Raw genomic sequence first — 19,586 nt, 5'->3', positions numbered from 1 at the left:
CATGGAGCTTCTCAGGAATCCTATATAATAAAAGCGTAATATACTAAGTGTCCAACCTATCAGTCAACTGTTCAATCGACTGCTCGACCAGTTGCTATGACGCACACTGACCAGCAGGAGGCAGATGCTCCAACCAGTAGGTTAGCTTGCTGCTGGGGTCTGGCCGATTGGGACTGAGCAAGAGGGCTGGACACACCCTGGAGCCTTCCTGCAGTCCCTCCCCTGCCAGCCAGACAACCTCCCACGGTCCTTCCCCAGCTGGCCGACCCCCATCAGCCCCCATCGGAACTGGGCGAGATGACCCCGATTGGCCCTCAACTCCAGCCAGGCCGAGGGACCCCACAAATTTGTGCACCAGGCTTCTAGTATAGTTATAAAAATCTTAAAAAACACTGGGTATTTCTCATGGATGATTATTTATTGAATTGATTTAGATCTAGTACACCTTGACCAATTTGATAAATTTCTCAAAATATATTAGTACTACCCAATTCTTAGCCATATACCATGTCATACATTATGCCTAGAGTTTTTTGTTTGTTTGTTTTTAAATATCCTATATAAGTAAAAGCCTGATATGCTAAGTGTCTGGTCGTTTGGTTGGCCATTCAGCCAATCAAAGCATAATATGCTAATGATATGCTAAGGCCACTCAGCTGCTCGCTATGACTTGCACTGACCACCAAGGGACAGTCAACTAGTCGACAAGGTGCTATGACGTGCACTGACCACCAGGGGGAAGACAACCAGTTGACCAGTCACTATGATATGCACTGACTACCAGTGGGCAGACACTCCAACCAGTAGGTTAGCTTGCTGCTGGGGTCTAGCTGATCAGAACTGAGCAAGACGGGCCAGACACACCCTGGAGCCCTCCGGCGGCCCCTCCCCGGTCCCAATCATGCACTGGTGGGGTCCCTTGGCCTGGCCTGCGCCCTCTCGCAATCTGGGCTGAGGGACCCCCTCCCCCAGTACATGAATTTTGTGCACCGGGCCTCTAGTCCTATATAATAAAAAGGTAATATGCTAAGTGTCCGACTGATTAGTCGACGGCTCGAGTAGTCGCTAAGATGTGCACTGACCACCAGGAATAGATGCCCCAACCCGTAGGTTAGCTTGCTGCTGGGGTCCAGCTGATCGGGACTGGGCGAGAGGGCCAGACATGCCCTGGAGCCCTCCTGTGGTCCCTAGCTGGCTGGTGGGCCTTGATCAACCCCCATCAGGGCTGGCGGGCCAACCTCCCTTGGTCCCAATCAGGACTGAGTGAGACAGCCCTGATCAGCCCTGATTGCTGGCCAGGCCGAGGAACCCCACCCATGCACAAATTTGTGCACTGGGCCTCTAGTATGTTTCAGAGAGGAAGGGAGAGGAAGAGAGAGAGAGAGAAACATCAATGATGAGAGAGAATAATAGATTGGCTGCTTCCTGCATGCACCACACTGGGGATTGAGCCTACAACCTGGGCATGTGCCCTGACTGGGAATCAAACTGTGACCTCCTGGTTCATAGGTTGATGTTCAACCACTGAGCCACGTCAGCCGGGCATGTCTGGAGTTTTAATAACAAAAAAGAGGACCCAGTTCTTTTGTTTTGATATTAGTTAATGGTACTTTTTTGTTTTTATCAATTTCAAATAAACATTAGTTGCATTAGGCTCGGAGTGCATTTCTCCTCAAGGCAAGTATCCTTGGATAAGTGAGTTACTGTGTAAATAGAGCAGTGTCTAGAAACCATTTCTGAAGACTTTTAAAATTTTTATTGTAATAAAATACACATAGCATATAATTTATCATTTTAACCACTTTAAAATGTACAATTCAGCGGCATTTAGTACATTTATAATGTTGTGCACCCATCAGCACTATCAAGTTCCAGAGCATTTTCATCACCCCAAAAGGAAACTTGATACCCATTAAGGAGTCACTCTCCATTCCCCTGATTCCAGCCCCTGGAAGCCACTAATCTGGTATATGTCTCTATGGAGTTGGTTATTCCAGATATTTCATATAAATTAAATAATTAAATACATGGCCTTTCATGCCTGGCTTATTATAATAAGTGTAATGCTTTTATTATTTATTTATTTATTTATTTTTCTTTATTGATTAAGATAAGTGTAATGCTTTTAAAGTGTATCCATGTTGTAGCACAAATTTCATTCTTTCTTATGGCTGACTCCCATTGTTTGTATATACCACATTTTGTTTATTCATTCATTTATTGACGGACATTTGGTTGTTTCCACCATTTGGCTATTGTGATAGTGCTGCTATGAATGTTTGTATACAGATATCTGTTCAAGTCCCTCCTTTCAACTAGTTTATATATATATTTCAGAGTAAAATTGCTGAATCACATGGTAGTTTTATGTTTAACCATTTGAAAAACCACCACACTGTTTTCGTAGTGGCTATACCATTTTACTTTCCTGCTAGCAATGCATGAGGGCTCCAGTTTCTCTGTATCCTTGCCAATACTTGTTATTTACCATTTTTTGTTATAGCCACCCTAGTAGGAATAAGTGGTGTCTCATTGTGGTAACGTTCTGTTGCTTTTTATTGAAGATAAATGTACTCTCCATGCCACTCTGAACTGAGACATTCATTATAAATTGTAGAGCAAAGGTCATGTGAGTGGCGCTTTGAATGGTTTCACTTGACTGAAAAGCTATCCAGGTGTGGGGGCTGGTGGAAGATGAAGCTGAAATATTGCACTGGGACTAGATTATACATGGCCTTGAATGTTAAGCAGAGGCACTTCAGAGGGAGAAAGGTAATTTTTAAGGCATGAAATGGAGTAGGGAATTAAAACAGTAAAAGGCACCATGATGTAGGCCGAACTGGAAAGAACAGAGGCTGGGAGTGGTTGATTACTCCATTGCTGAGGTAGTTCCTAGGACTCTATGTTAATTGCCCATGTCGTACCAGATAGCACCTTATAACGTCAAATTAGCCAAAATTGGTGGATTATTCCAGCATTCCACAAGAATGCCACATTATCCCGTTAGGTAGAGATGAATGTATTTAGAAATACATGTAGACTGTGAACAGTTTCACACTAAGAAGCGTAGAATTCTTTCATTATAAGTAGGAATCTCCTTTGAGCTGATGTACATTCATTGTAAATTGTAGAGCAAAGGCTCAGGTCATGTCAGCCTCTGGTTCTAGAGAATGTGCTGAAAACCAGGAGACTTGACTTGGACCCTGCTCAAGTACCTTACCTTCTCTGAGTATGTCTTCTGCCTTTAAAATGAGTAGACCATCTAGCTCATTGTGCTGCTGGGGAAGAAACTGAGATTGTGCATGTAAAGTGATGATGCATGTAAAGCACTCAGCAGAGAGCCTGGCATGCAGCGGGTGCCCAGGGCAGTGCCACAAAGCCAAAGACACTTAGGTCCTCTCCCTTTTAAGTCAGTGCCTATGTTATGGTTCAGAGGAAGGCCTGTAAAAATAAAAATCATCCTGGAATGTATAAAAAAGATATGGGAGAGAGAGGGAGTTAAAGAAGAAAAAGGAGAAGAGAAGGGAGAGAAGGGGGAGAAGGGAGAGAACAACATCTTTGTCCAAAGACAACCTTGGGTCACTGTGATGTGAGGATAACCTTGGAACAAAGAGCAGGTTGATGGGACCTGATTCAAGTCCCTATTATTCACCTTAAATTTGGCTCCTTTTTCATTGACATTAACTGACATGAACTAATCTGTCAGCGGAGATGATTTACAGATTGTCTAAGGTATAGTTTTTGTTTCGTTGGGAAATTAAAATCCTTATTAAACTGTGACTGCAGTTTATTCTCAGAGCAGACATACAATGGTAGGCAGGGGATTGCAGAAGCGTGTAGCACATAGCTGGGCCTCTGTCCAGCTCAGTTCTCTTCTCTGAGAGAAAGAAGTAAACAACATAAGCAAGATAGAACACCATCCCTGCTGTTGGGAGGTGGTGGTGATATTTATAGTTCTTGAAAGTGCCGATTTGCCTAAAATTTCTAACTAGGTATTTGCCAGAAAATGTGACATCCAAGGGACCAGGAAATGCAGTTCCTGGTGCCAGAGTGTGGTACCCTCAGCTTCAGCTCCTGGCTGGGGGTATTGGCTAATACTGCTCAGGTGGTTCCATTATTAAGTACCCTTTCCAAGGGAAATTCCCAATGACTAATAATGTTAGCAGCTATCACTTGGCAAGTGTCAGGCTGGGCTTTTACATTTAATTGTCATAACAACTAAATGAAGTAGGAAAAGAAACTCAGGCTCTGAAAAATTAATTGGCTTGCACACAATCATGTGGCTATGATCATGGAAAAAAAATACTGTTCAAAAAGATGACTACAGTCATTGCATTAACATTCCAAGACAGCAATATATTTCATTTCCAGGGAAGAGAGCTTGCTCTGTTGTAAAGGAACCAACCACTAGTCTAACATGAATTTTTACTGATTATAAAGGAACTAACAGCTAGTCTAAGATGAATTTTGAGAAATGGAATGGCTCTGCATAATAAAGTAACAAATTTTTAGGTTGATCCTAGTGACTGGAGAGGAAGACAGGATTTCTGGATGACAGAGGAGTGAAGAGAAAGGAGAGACTGCAGGGAGACCAAATATGGCCAGGCACCTAGTAGCAAATCAGAATCTGAGGAAGAAAAGATCATCTGATTGGTCAAAGCATGTGAGATCTGCATTAAATTCAAAGCTGTATTTTGCACTATGTTCGATTATTCTTGGTTGCAGTCAAAACGTAGTAAAACCTTGTTATACTTAAGAGTCTTGTATTGCTAGGGCTTTGGTTGTGTGGCTCATGTTTAGGGTAAACTGAGGAAGAGAAAGGAGAGTAGTTACAGGAGAGAAGGTACAAGTGGGAGTTGAAAATTGAACTCAAAGCAAGAATTTAAAGCAAGAAAGAATGGAAACTTGAAGGTCTCTCCTAAAATTCTCAGAAATATTGGAGAGGTATTGGACCTCTCTCAGAGTATGTCATTTTATTTAAATAGTCAAAGAAAGCCTAATCCCAGAAAGTGAGAGTCTTGGACTTTTTTTGATCACATTAGTGTGTGACAGAAGCTATCTTAAGGCCAGCTCTGCCTGTCCCCAAAGCCTAGTTCTGTCCATATTGCTCAGTTGCCTGCACTGTGCCGACAGGATGAAAGGCAGGTGATGGATTTGCACAGTCTCATACTCTGTCTTGATGTCTCAGGCTGGAGTGGACCCAACACTGGGGAATTTAAACGTTGAGCCACTGTCCTATCAACACTCTGCTAAGTGATGTCTATACCACTGAGAACAAAATAGACTTGTCCCTGCCCTCCTGGTTCTGGCCTCCTGGAAATTAAACTCTAACAAAACCTTTAAAATTATAACATTTAGAAGAAGAATAATGAATTCAACCTGCGCTTTTATACAGAGGCTAGAAATTGAACCATAGATTTCTCATAAGCATTTTTCATATTAACCATAGTAGGCATCATATATTTAAAATGTCATGGAAAGGAAGACTGTTAATCTGATGCCAACAAAAAACCCTTAAAAGACAAGAAAAAAAAGGGATAGTCTATAATTGAAAAAGTCCAGGAAACTCAAGCAGATATAAATGGTTAACAGGTTGGTGTTCAGGGATATTCCTGAGACTGGTATCAATGGATTCATTCTCCTATGGTGTTTGTGAATTAGAAATGAACTGCAAGGGATGCTGGTAGGGGATTGTCATCAGGCAGATTGGACCATCTTACATGAGGCCGGTTGACCTCTAGCCAATGGGGCCGTACCTGTGCAGCCTCTTTCCTGCTGGGTTCGCTCTCTGAAGTCCTTGTTTGGACCTGAGTCACTGCTGCTCTCCTTTCTTTGTTGCTTCCTTGGCATCCGAGGATTTATATATGGAAGATGCTGAACTTTCTCATTGGCCTTTGTTCTTTCCTCAGGCCTCCCAGAAGGAGGCTTCTACAAAGAAAAAAGATACTAATTTATTAAAAGCAAGAAACAAACCTGAGGGGACTTAGTGATCTTTTAGATAGTTAAATATATTAGAAGCTTTGAGTCATTTTCTTCTCGTACTTAATTTGACTAAAATGCAATTAGTATGGAATATATGCCAAGTTGTAGTGATATATATTTTAGTCTCTCTTTTCTGGAACCCTTTCATTGGGTTAAAGTACTTTGCTGAGGTATTGAGAATTCTAGTTTCTTAGGAGCTAAAAACATTTATTTCCTGTTAGTTGTTTTGGATTATTCAGATAAATTTAGCACTTAATGTGATTTGCTGAGACAATTGTTATTTACCTCTAAATGTGCTGTGCTTCGTTAGAATCAGGAAAAGCTTGTTTCAGCAATGGGGGAATAATTATCTCCAAAGTACAAAGCAGACACTAATCATAATTGAGAGCTTTTAAAAAATCCTCACGTGAAGCTATTTTTCCTATTGATTTTTTAGAGAGACTAGAAGGGAGGGAAGAGAGAGAGAGAGAGAGAGAGAGAGAGAGAGAGAGAGGCATTGATGAGAGACACATCAATCGGTTGCTTCCCACTAACACCCTGACCAAGGCCAGGGATTTGAAGCTGCAATCAAGGAATATGCCCTTGATAGGGAATCGAACCCAAGACCCTTTAGTCCACAGGCCAATGCACTAATCACAGAGCCAAACTAACCAGGCCTAGAGCTTGTTTTTTTTCTTTTGTTTTTAAGAGAGGAAGACAGGAGTAGTGTTTTATGTAATATATTGGATTTTCATGTTTGTTTAATTTATATTGATTGAATTTACATTAAAAAAGAAGGGACCAACACCCAAAGAATCATGCTTACAACAATGTCCTTAGTTTTCTGATATTCAAAGAATATACCCCAGAAACACTAGTCCTATGAGCTCAGAGCACATCTTTTATCTTAGAGAAACAACTTCCTTCATAAAGCTATTTGGGGCATTTTCCATGAACTGTGCCTGAAAAATATTTTAAAAAATATATTTTATTACTGGGAGATAGGGGAGGCTAGGGGACTGTCTAGGGCAGGGGGGGGAAGGACACATATGTAATACCCTTTGTAATACTTTAAGCAATAAAGAAAACAAAAAAAACCAAACCAAAACAAAAAAATATATATTTTATTGATTTTTTACAGAGAGGAAGGGAGAGAGATAGAGAGTTAGAAACATTACAAGTTTGGGGAGGAGAGGATGGACCAACAAAGGAGACTAAGACATTTATCTGTGACGTAGAAGGAGAAGCAAGAGAGCACAACATCTTAAAAATGAAAACAAAAATTATCAGGGAGGAGAGAGCACAGTTGCATCAAATACTGTTGATAATTTGAGAGTGAGTAGAGACTTGGCCTTTGGCTTTAACAGGGAGGTGGTCATTGGTGACCTCCACAGGAGCAGTTTTGGTGAAATTGTAGGGATGAAAGCCTGATTTGAGTGAGTGACTAACAGTGGGTGACAGAAATTAGATACAATGAATATAGAAAAAAAACTTGAATTGATGCAAACTCAAAGTGTGTAAAACTGGACTATCATCCACATCCTAAATCTATTTTTTCTCTAGATATATATATATATATTTGCTTAATTAGACCTGCTTTCTGATTTAGCTAAACTTTTTCCAGCCCAGTGAAGAACCCCAACTTCTCTTTCAGCCTCCAACCTCTCTGTCACTCATAGTCAAAGCAAGAGAGTCACCCTTTACTCATATCTCTCACTTGTTACACAAAATTAATCAATGAGCAAATCCTGTCAATTTTACTGAAGAAGGCAGAAGGTACATGAGAAAAAATATGCACTTTCAATTCAGACATACTTAGCAAGTTATTAATCTCTCTTAGCCTCTGTTAAGAAGGATAATATTATTTAACTCCTAGGATTCTTGGGAGAATTACAAAAACTCATATATAAACACCTACAATAAAATAAGATCTCAATATCAAAATAAGATCTCTTCCTTTTTGTCACAACCTGAATCCAAGGCTCTAAGACCCTTGTTACTCATCTCCTTGTCATTGCAATTCATATCCATTCTCTCATCTTCTAGTTTTGCCCTTTAAGTGTAATCTCTAGATCACAGCTCTAACCATGTCACTTCTACACCTAAAAATGACTCTAGTGACTCTCCATTACTTGGACATGCTGTATAAATTGAGCATACTGTATAAATTAAGTATGGCAATATCCTGCTTCTACATAATACGTGGCTCTCCCATCCCCAAACATTTGCCAAAGTACGCTGGACAAACTAGATCATTTGCTGATTCTTGTCCATGATCTTACTTTTCTACTATTGTGCTTTTACTTCTTTTCTTTCCTCTTTTCTCCATTTTGCGTTCCTGCTCCTCATCTCCACTGGTCAAACAAAATCTTATCAAATTTTTAAGGCTTAGCTTAAGAGCTATACTGGTTGTGGAAGCTTCCTGACCCACATCACCCCTGCCCCCAATCTGCCAGCCAAAAATTCTTCCTTTTCTATCCCTCCACCATCTTTTATTTCCCTTAAAGAAAATGAATCATTCTTTATTATTTAATAGTTATTTGTGCATGTGTCATAGTTCCCTTTCTGCAAGGTCAAAGATCAGGTCTGACTCATCTTTGTGTCTACTTAGGACAATCTTTGTACTCTGGAAGTACTTATAATGTGTATGCTGAATTGATTTATTGGGTCCTTTTACTGCATTTTAAAATTTGAAATAGTCTTAAAAGTTACTCATGTTACTCACTCTTCCTAGTTGTTCAGTTTACTACCAGAGAGAATAAATGATAAGAATAATCAAAAAACACTAAAAAAATAAAAGCCTTGGTTGAGATAAATGCAGTCCTACATCACCAAGTCTACTACAGTAAAATAGCAGTCACCTCTAATTCAAGTTGACCAACTGATTTCCAAACTAAAATTCTTTTTTATTCATTGCATGTAAAAGTTATATTGGTAAAACAATTGTATTTACTGTTTTCAATGTGTTCAACATAAGTAGTACCTATTCTCTCTTCCTCTTTACCTCTTATTTATTTCATCTCTTTTCACTGTAAAGTTAAGTTAGTTAAACAAAGCAATAAAAAATAGTTGCTTCAAAATAATTGGCACAGTATCATAAACAAAGATTGTTAAAATGCATTTAAAATTAATATTTTAAAACCAAACTTAGGTTAGTCAGTATTTGACAAAGTTATATAATACCAGTTTTACCATCTTTTATTTATAGATTTAAGCTGCGAATTCCAGGATATGAGTCTGGCAATAACCAGCAAATCCAAACTCATCTCAAGAGCTTTTTATTTTTATTAATTGTTTGTCACATGGTCACTGAAAAGTTCATTCAAATAAAATAATATTTACTCATCTTGCTGATTCTCAGGAGGAAGCAATATCTTCTCATGCAATGAATATATAAATATTGGTATCTTTGTCTTTCCCCAAATTCATATGTTGAAATCCTAGCCCCCACCCTGGTATTTGGGGGTAAGTAGATTGGGAGATAATTAGGTTTAGATGAGGTCTTGAGAGGTAAGACCTTTGTGTTGGGATTAGTGTCCATACAGGCAGAGGAAGAGACCAGATCTCTCTCTCTCTCTCTCTCTCTCTCTCTCTCTCTCTCTCTTTCTCTTTCCCCCCATCACCCCCCCCTCTACTTACCCTGTGAGGACACAGCCAGAAGGTGGCCATCTATACCAGGAAGAGATCTCTTGTGAGGAAAGGAATCTGCAGACACCTTGATCTTGGACCTCCCAGGGTTCAGAACTGTGATAAATAAATTTCTGTTGTTTAATCCACTCAGTCTATGATATTTTGTTTTACCAGCCTGAGGTGAGTAAGATAGTATCTATCTATCATTTATTTTCCAAACAAAAATAGAAAGACAACTTTTGTTTTTTCTATTTTTACTAAAAACCTAGGCTAGTGAAGTTAACTGTGACTGCGCACACTGATTCACACTCAGGAAATCTTTCCTAAGTGTTTATCATATTCCAGGCACTAGACAGATACTTTCACATGCATTAACTCATCTGGTTTTCATGGTAACCTAAGAGGTGAGCATTGGTACTCCTATTTTAATGATGGCGAAACTGCAGTTCAGATAGGTTAGTGATACAACTAGTCAATGGGATTGTTGACTCCATATGGAAAGCTCTGTTCTCTTGCATTAGTTGCTAGAATTCTAGTAGTCAGCACAGAGGTTCTAATATATCAGTAAATACATTGAGAGTAAGTAAGGGATAAAGCTGAATTCACACAAGGTCTTCTAATGCCCACTACATTATGTCCTGTATCAATGTATAGTTGATATTAATTAACATTAATATAGGTTATGTCCTACATTCAATTCTTTATATTAAAAATGTTAAGGCTTTTCCAAATTGTCTTAAAATTTTAAACTGTTTATAGAAGGTTTTTATTATAAAGCCAACAAATGGATGTAAAGATCTGGCAGTTCAAAATTATGTGATGTGAGAAATCCTCTGTGCCTCATACCAGAAGTAAGAATTAGGTGTGTTTTCTTCCAGGTGCCCTAAGTATACATATGTGGTGTACATATACCTACCTATACACTTAAAGATAAAAATAGCATTCTCATGTTGTTCTGTGATTTTTAAAATTTAAATATATAGTATAGTTACTTGTCATATCTTGTAGATTTATTTTAATGGCTATGTGCTATTCCCTTGTTTTTAACACTGCTATTTGACTAGATCCCTACTGATGAATATTTAGTTTCCAAATTCTACTATAAACATATTGTAATAAATATACATCTGTGAATATTTGTCACAACTATATGTGGGACAAATTCTTAGAAAAACTTCCTATTTAAGGAGACCAACAAGAGGATATAACCTTTGGTTGACCCGATAACTAAGCCCCTCCCCAGCCCTTGCAATGTAGTTCTGTTGACTATTCCTATACAAGCAGCTCTTTCAAGGAGGTCACCTTGCTGGTGTAAGGCATTGTTGAGACCAGCTGAACTCAATATGTGATTGAACCTAGTGAAGGCCTCTATGTAGACGTACAAGATTCTAGTGGGCCGGTGCAGAGATGGACTTGTCCTGTAGCCACCCCAAGCAAGCTTCATACATAAATTCCCTGCTTGTTAAACCTTGTTAGGGGGCCAGTTTTAAAATACTAGAGGAACTCAGAGGATGTGAACCAACACTTCCTGGATCAAATGGTAAGCATTTTCAGCATCCTATATAATAAAAGGCTAATATGCAAATAGACCAAATGGTGGAACAACCAGAACAACTGAACAACTGGTCACTATGATGTGCGCTGACCACCAGGGGGCATGTGTGGTACATGGTGGCTGTTGGCCGCAGCAGGATGGTGGAGCAGGTGAGTGGGGCGTGCCAGACCAAGGTGGGGCACTGGTCACTGTCATTGGGGTGAGCCTCTGGTGGTTACTGCAAATTCTTTGCTCCCGCGCACTGTGGTTCCGCCTGGTGCTAGCAGCCGCTGCCAGTGCTGGAGCTGCCACTGGCAACCGCTATTGGTGCCCAGCACTGGCCCCGATTGCTCGGTGTCATCAGTGGGTGGGAGCGGCGGCTGCCAGCCCTGATCGACCCTGATGGCTTCTTCACCTCTCCCTGCTCCTGAGGGGAGATCAGGGCTGGCAGCTGCTTCTTGCACCCATTGCCAGCGATGGCCCCACTCACACCTGCAACCAGCACCAGAGCTGCCACTCCTACCCACTGCTGGTGCCTGGTGCTGGTCCCAATTGCTTGGTGCCATCAGCAGGTGAAAGTGGCAGCTGCTGGCCCTGATTGCCCCTGAGGGCTTCTCTACCTCCTCCTGCTCCTGAGGGGCAATTGGGACAGCAACTGCTGCTCACACCCGCTGACAGCCCTGGCCATGCTCGCATCCGCTGCTGCCGCCGGCCCCAGTTGCTCCGCACCTTCAGTGGGTGAGAGTGGGGCGCAGTGGTGGCAGGAGCCGGGCTGCAGGCAGACAGGGGTCTGGAGGCTGCAGTAGGAGGGGCTGGGCAGGGGCGCAGAGGGTGGACCAAGACCTGCCCCTGTGCCTACTGCAGTCTTGTGGCCCACAGTTCCTTTCAAGGTGCACAAATTTGTGCACTGGGGCCCTAGTGTGTGTGTGTGTGTGTGTGTGTGTGTGTGTAATATATATATATAATTTTAGAAGCCCAGTGCACAAAATTCATGCTCTGGGGTTGGGGGGGACCCTCAACCTGGCCTGCGCCCTCTTGCAGTTTGGGACACCTCGGAGGATGTCTGCCTGCTGGGTTAGGCCTGCTCCGGCGGGAAGCGAGCCTAAGTCAGCAGGCGGACATCACTCTCACAGTCTGAGACCCCTTGTTCCTTACCACCTGCCTTCTCACTGCTCCTTATTGCTTGGTTCGCTGCTCCTTAGTGCCGTATGTAAAGGGTAATATGCTAATGAGACTGGGCGTCTTCTGGACGTTCTTCCTGACGAAGCCGGGGCCGAGGGAAGCCAGCCCAGGTCCCAGATGCCTGCGGGCGGCCCGAGGAAAGGCAGCCTGGGTCCCGGTTGCCTGGGGGAAGCCGGTGCTGGCAGCCGGGGGAAGGAAGGCCTACTCTTGCATGAATTTTTGTGCATCAGGTCTCTAGTATATAACATATATATTATAGCCAATTTACCTTTACAAATGTGTTGCTGTTTGTATTTTCACTACTAGTGCACGACAGTTCCTTTTGTAAAAAGCAACATGTGAACAATGTAGAATCCATTTAATTTATCTTTTCCAATATTATAGGTGAGACTATGTGGTGTTTAAAAATTTTTGTATTATTGAAGTTGTTACCCATCTGTACTTTTTTTATCTGTATATAGCTTATTTTCTATTCACTCATTTCTGCTAATTTTTCTATTGAGTTGTTGGTGTTTTATCATTAATTAGTACATTCTTTTTGAATGTTAAGAAGGTTTGTTTTTTGCCTCTCATGTATATTTTTGACATATGAGAATTTTGTGGGAGTGAAGTTTAATTTTCATTTGACCAGGCTTAGTGCTTACCAATTTCTTTTTCTCCTCATTGATTTCTAGGTTTTCTATTGTAATAAAAAAGATCTGAATTCAAAGATTTTTAAAAAAATTATTCGTATTTTCTACTATAGTTTTAATCTTTAATAATGTTTTGGTCTATGATTCATGCATTCATCAAACAAATTTGTTGTACACCCACTGTATCAGATATCATATATTAGTGAACAAAACAGAAAAATGTCTGCATTCACTGAATGAGTTTGATTCACTTAGATACTCCCTTAATATATTCAATTTGATTTGCTATGCTCTTGTTAATTATTTTAGCATTGGATTATAGCTGAGCTGTTTGAAATTTATTTTGATAAAAGGATGAGATAGGAATCTATTTTTGTTCTGTTTTTCTCCATAGGATTGTCTATTTATCTCAACTAAATATTTTATCTTTTACTATTGGTTTTCAAGTAGCACGCCCTTTTAAAAAACTAAATACCTGTAGGTACCTGGGTTTTTTTCTACACTCCATTCTGAACATTGATTGGTTGTGTTATACACTTAGTTACTGTAGCGTTATAATGAACTCTGATTTCTGAAGAAACTCATTTCCCTTTGATATCCTTCTTTAACACATTTAATCTTCCAAATAAACTTTGTAAGTATTTACTCATATTTTTTAAATCCTTGGTATTATGATTGGGATCATAGTGATTTTATGGATTTATTTAAGTAGAAATGATTGCTATTCACTAGTGAATGTCCTCACCCAGGTGTTTTAATTTAGTCATCTTTCATGTCCCACAGGAGAGTTTTAAAGTGTTTCCTTGTGTTGCTCTTGGGTTTATCTTATTTTGTTCACTTGGTTTTTATTTTTTGTTTATTACATTTAATAATATGATTTTTTCTATTTTATTTTATACTTTCTTTCTGTAGAAAGCAAAACTATCGATTTTTGTAGATCAACTTTATAGCTTACTCCATTACTGGCTTTTATTGTTTTCATGTTTTTTACTTCAGTTTTTCAAGTACACAACTATATTATCTATAAATAAAGAATATAAAAATTCTTTTCAATATTTGCGCATTTACTCCATTTTCTTTTTAAAATACATATATTTTTATTTATTTCAGAGAGGAAGGGTGAGGGAGAGAGAGATGAAAACATTAATGATGAGAGAGAATCATTGATTGGCTACCTCCTGCACGCCCCACACCAGAGATTGAGCCTGCAACCCGGGCTTGTGCCCTAACTGGAATCAAACCATGATCTCCTGTTTCATGGGTGGACACTCAAGCCGCTGAGCCACGCCGGCTGGGACATTTCATTTTCTTATTGAAATACACTGTTTCACTTTTGCGGAGCATGTAAGCAGCTGTGTTCTTATTTGGGGTCCTTGCCTTTTCTTGACTTGCAGAGGATTGTCTCTATTATTGCTTTGCTCTAAGGCAGTGGTCGGCAAACTGCGGCTCTTTAGCCCCTTGAGTGTGGCTCTTCCACAAAATACCACGTGCGGGCGCACACGTACAGTGCGATTGAAACTTCGTGGCCCGTGCGCAGAAGTCGTGGAAGAGTCACACTCAAGGGGCCAAAGAGCCTCATGTGGTTCTCGAGCTGCAGTTTGCCAACCATTGGCCTATCTCATCCCTTGGGTTGTGGGTGTTGAGCTGAGAGCCAGGGGGCTGGATGAGGAAAATGGCAGATAGATGTCAGGGATCCTGACACTGGGAGCCAAGGGAGGCTGAGTCATTTGGGACCTTCTCTGGGCTCAGATTCAGGTGGGAGACCAGGTCGTGTGAGTGCTGACTTGCTTGTGAAATGTCAGCAGGCAAACCAGGTCACAAGGGGCAGCTCCCTCAGAGCAGATGGAGCAGATGGCACTCCCTGCCCTCAGACCCTGACTCTTTCATCCACATGCAAATTTCTAAATTCAGAATTTCTAAATTTCTAAATTCTGAATTTAGAAATTTGCATGTGGACGTGACCTTGTCACAAACATGAAAAGGTCACATCATCTTCCCATCCACCCAGATTCCTTCTTAGGAAGAGTAACAAGGGAAGAGAAAGCTACTTGAGGGACAGACATATTGTCCCAGGAAGACTGCAGGCATTTTCTAAAGTTGTCGTCTAAATAATTAAATCTCAATGAATGTTAAAATTTTATGTGTTTTTTCTCTCCACTAACCTCTGGTTGATTAGTGTTACTTTAAAAGGAAACCAGATTCATTATAAAAAACATAAAGGAGATGTATTTTTTCTGTACATCTGCATAAAAGTTAATAGGATGGATTTTTTTTCTCCCAATACACTGCTTATTTGCAATGTGAAACCAGCCCTACAGGTCCCTTGTCTTCTTGCCATATATCCAATCTCATTAATGTCCAGAGGTCCTATATAAAGATGACAGCCCCTATAAATGGTACATAACATTGTGTCTATTTATGACAACTATTTTTCTGCCTTAACTTAGTTTTTTACCCAGTGTTGGAGGAAAAGTGCAGAGTTCATGGGCATTGCTGTCCATCCTGAGCCAAGGTTGTGCAATGCCAGACCTGTTGTCATTAGTTTAGGCTATGGTCAGATCTGTCCTGACAGAAAACAACAGTTCTTGATCTTGGAGTAGTTAAGTTGTGGTTAGATCCAATCGGCTGAATTGTGGAACTGAATGAGAAGTAGATTCGCAAACACTGAGCATCATAGTGAATAAGGATGGCTTAAACCTAAGGCCCCTAAAAGATGTTGCTGCCTATAATGACCTCATAGATCCCACCACTGACTTTAGAAGAGATCTGGGCCAAGTTCCCTTGTATCTTGGGTTCTTAGGTGTTTTAGCAAAGGCAGGCTACAGTAGTTGTACTATCTATATAATTTCATGGCCAGAATTTAGAAATTTGCATGTGGATGATGGTAGAAGTCAAGGTTAAGAATAAACCTGGGGAATGGACTTACAGGCTGTAAATCAAGGTCTGAGAAACCTATTTTAGCCAATGTAGTTTCATTCAAGGTAATTTTCTTCATAAAAGACATTATACTTGATTTTATCTTCCCAAGGATGCTTTTGTGCACATTTAGGTACTCCATCTTTCCTTCCACTTCCTATTTTTCGCATGAGATTCAGAGAGAAGTTCATCTCCGAATAAAACTCTACAAGAGTTACTTCTAACTAGTTCTTACTTGTGTATTTTCTAGGCAGGCATTTTTAAAACAGGGCTTGCCAGAAACGCAGCTACATTTTCAGGCACTGGTTTGAAATCAATCATGTATATTTCTTAAATAACCATTTTATCTCACTCAGAGAAAAATGTGTGAGTTAGGGGATTGGATTTGAAAAAAATCCAATCCGCCAATTGGAATCTGGAAAACATCATGTGAGGAAGAAATAGAGGAGCAGTATGATTCTAATTAGCAAAATGGGCAGATTCAAAATAACAGAGCGAAGAGGAAGGGTCTGCCCAGTTTAGCCAGTCTCTCACTGTTCTCATCGGTAATGAATGTTGGTCTGTCTTAATGCTGTTACTTTGCAACACTGAGCCAGTTCCTCTGGGTTTAACACTGTGAATGAGGCAGTCTGGAAAGATGTGTCTTTCTTTTGGTCTACAACAAGGACATGCCAGGCATGATGCTTTGGGCTCAAGGGAACTTGTGGTAAGCAGAACCCCAAAGACGTGCCTCCCGAAGACTCCTGTCTCCTAGCTACTCAATCAAATGCTAGTATAGTTACAGATGTAAAGGGGCTTTGTACATGTAGTTATGCTTTCTTTTTTTAAAAAAAATATTTTATTGATATTTTTATAGAGAGGAAGGGAGAGGGTTAGAAGAGTTAGAAACATCTATGAAAGAGAAACATTGATCACCTGCGTCCTGCATACCCGCTACTGGGGATGCACCCCCAATCAAGGTACATGCCCTTGACTGGAATCTAACCTGGGACCCTTCAGTCTGCAGGCCTATGCTCTGTCCACTGAGCCAAATTGGTTAAGGCTGTAGTTATGTTTTCTAATCAACTGACCTTAACCCCTAGAGTGCGGGAGTGCTACCGCACTCCTCCTGCAGTGTCACTATTAGATGCTAGTAGTTCACTCTTTATTGACAGATGGCACCTAAGTGCAGATTACCCTATTTGCCGGCGTATAAGACGATTTTTTGGCACTGAAAAATATGCCTCCAAGTGGGGGGTCGTCTTATACGCCAGGTACACTTCAGATAGACTGCCCATAGTGTGCCTTCCACCAGGTCCCTAGGACACAAATTCATTAACTGGGTGTTCTCTCTGTTGCTGATCTCCATGGGTCCAAGTTTAACCCCTAGAGTGCCGGGGAGCGCAATTGCGCTCCTCCTGTCTTTCGACAAAAGTGCCGGGAGCGCTTTATTTTAACATTATATGTTTTGTTCAAATTCTTTTTTTCTACTAGGATTTTATAATACAATCAGCAAACAATAAATGTCAAAGATGAAAACAAATGTAGTAAAGGTTTCCTTAAGTTCTTGAATATGTAACTTCATTTACTTGCGATTCATAATTTTTTTTTCTAAACTGCTTTAAAATCAGCAAAAATGCCTTGGCAATTTTAGCATAGTTCCTAGGATATTGGTTGGCACTCAAAGGGTTAAAATAGGAACATTGTGCTGGATTATCCAGGTGGGCCCAATGTGATCACATGAGCCCGTAAAATTAGAAGAAAGTTGAAGAGTCAGTAAGAGATATGAGGCAGAAGAAGAGGTCTGGGAGAGTTGAAGTGTGAGAAGGACTCAATCTGCCTTTGTTGGTTTTGAAGACTAGGAAGAGGGCCATGAGCCAAGGAATGCAGGCAGCCTCTGGAAGCTAAATGTGCCTCTCCCTCCCCCCATTCCTGGAAACCAGCAAGGAAAGAGGGATCTCAGTCCCACGAGGGTAAGGAAGTTAATTTTGCCAGCAATCTGAATGAGTTTCGAAGCAGACTCTTCTCCAGAGCCTCCAGAGAGGAGCATAGCCCTCCCAGCACGTTGCTTTTTATCGTGTGAGACCTGAAACACAGGAGCCAGCTAAGCCACGCTGCACCCAGACTTCTGACTCACAGACATGGTAAGATACTAAATGGATGTTGTTTTAAGCAGTTAAATTTGTGGTCATTTGTCTTGACAGCAATGAAAGACTCATATAAAAGTCAGCTAAAAATGGCTAAAAATCTAGATAAATTAATTTTCTAATTAATGGATAACAGATAACTATACGATAGGATCAGAGTTAAGGAAGGCTGATTCTGTAGCTCAATGACATCATCAAGAACTGGGGCTGTTCCCATCTCTTTTCTGCCAACCTTGGTGTTCACTTCATCCTCATGCTTATAAGGAGAAGACAGCCGCAGTTCCGTGCATTTCACCAAATACCAAAACATGTAGACTTAAAAAGAAATCCTTTTGTGGTGCTTTTTCTTTATGAGTGAAGAAGTCCATCACATGACTACTGGTCTGTGTCAGAGTCTCCTTGTTGTTCCAAATATCCACCTTCCTCTTATTCCTCAGGAGCAAAACCCAGATTTTTAGAGGGACACAGGACTGCCCAGAAGAAAGCTTTTTATGACTAAGCATGGCCATAACCCTTGGATGTAAGAAGAGTTGGGAAGTAACCTTAAAGTAGCGGTTCTCAACCTGTGGGTCGCGACCCCTTTGGGGGTTGAATGACCCTTTCACAGGGGTTGCCTAAGACCATCAGAAAACACATATAGCATATCAGATATTTACATTGCGATTCATAACAGTAGCAAAATTACAGTTATGAAGTAGCAACAAAAATAATTTTATGGTTGGGGGTCACTACAACATGAGGAACTGTATTAAAGGGTCGCGGCATTAGGAAAGTTGAGAACCACAGCCTTAAAGGAAGGTAGTATTATTTTTCTTTAATAACAAAGTGATAAAAACATCTCTATTGAGGACAAGCTTAACTCATTGAAAATGCTGCCTACATTTGACTTTTTAAAAATTTCTTTATTGATTAAGGTATAACATACGTGTCCTTATCCCCCCATTACCCCTCCAAACCACCCACTTATGCCCTCACCTCCCTTTTATCTGTATCCATTGGTTAGGCTTATATGCATGCATACAAGTTCTTTGGTTGATCTCTCCCCCTTACCCCCACCCTCCCCCACCTTCCCTCTGAGGTTTGACGGTATGATAGATGCTTCTGTCTCTGGATCTGTTTTTGTTCATCAGTTTATGTTGTTCATTATATTCCACAAATGAATGAGATCATGTGATATTTGTCTTTCGCTATCATAATGCTCTCCAGCTCCATCCATGCTCTTGCAAATGGTAGAGTTCCTCCCTTTGTACAGCAGCATAGTATTCCGTTGTGTAGATGTACCAGGTTTCTAATCCACTTGTCTGCTGATGGGCACATAGGCTGGATCTTATGGAGAGAGCAGCATTTGTCATTTTAACATGTTTGCAGAAAGCATCCTTAACCTTCATCTCTGTATTTCCCAGTGCTCAGCACAGCGGCCAACCCCCTTGAAGGCTGCCAACCTATGTTTGCTGAATTGAACTGATGTGAAAAACACATCAATGAAATAATGATATAATTACATTTTTGGGTAAAGCTTTGCACTTCAAATTTAATGAAATATGACACAATACCTGAGGCTTAAACATGGGCAAATAAGAATCAAGAAAATAAAAAGATAACTTT

This window comes from Myotis davidii, unplaced genomic scaffold (genome assembly GCF_000327345.1).
Source record: "Myotis davidii unplaced genomic scaffold, ASM32734v1 scaffold44, whole genome shotgun sequence".
Taxonomy (NCBI): Eukaryota; Metazoa; Chordata; class Mammalia; order Chiroptera; family Vespertilionidae; genus Myotis; species Myotis davidii.
This window is presented reverse-complemented; position numbering follows the sequence as displayed.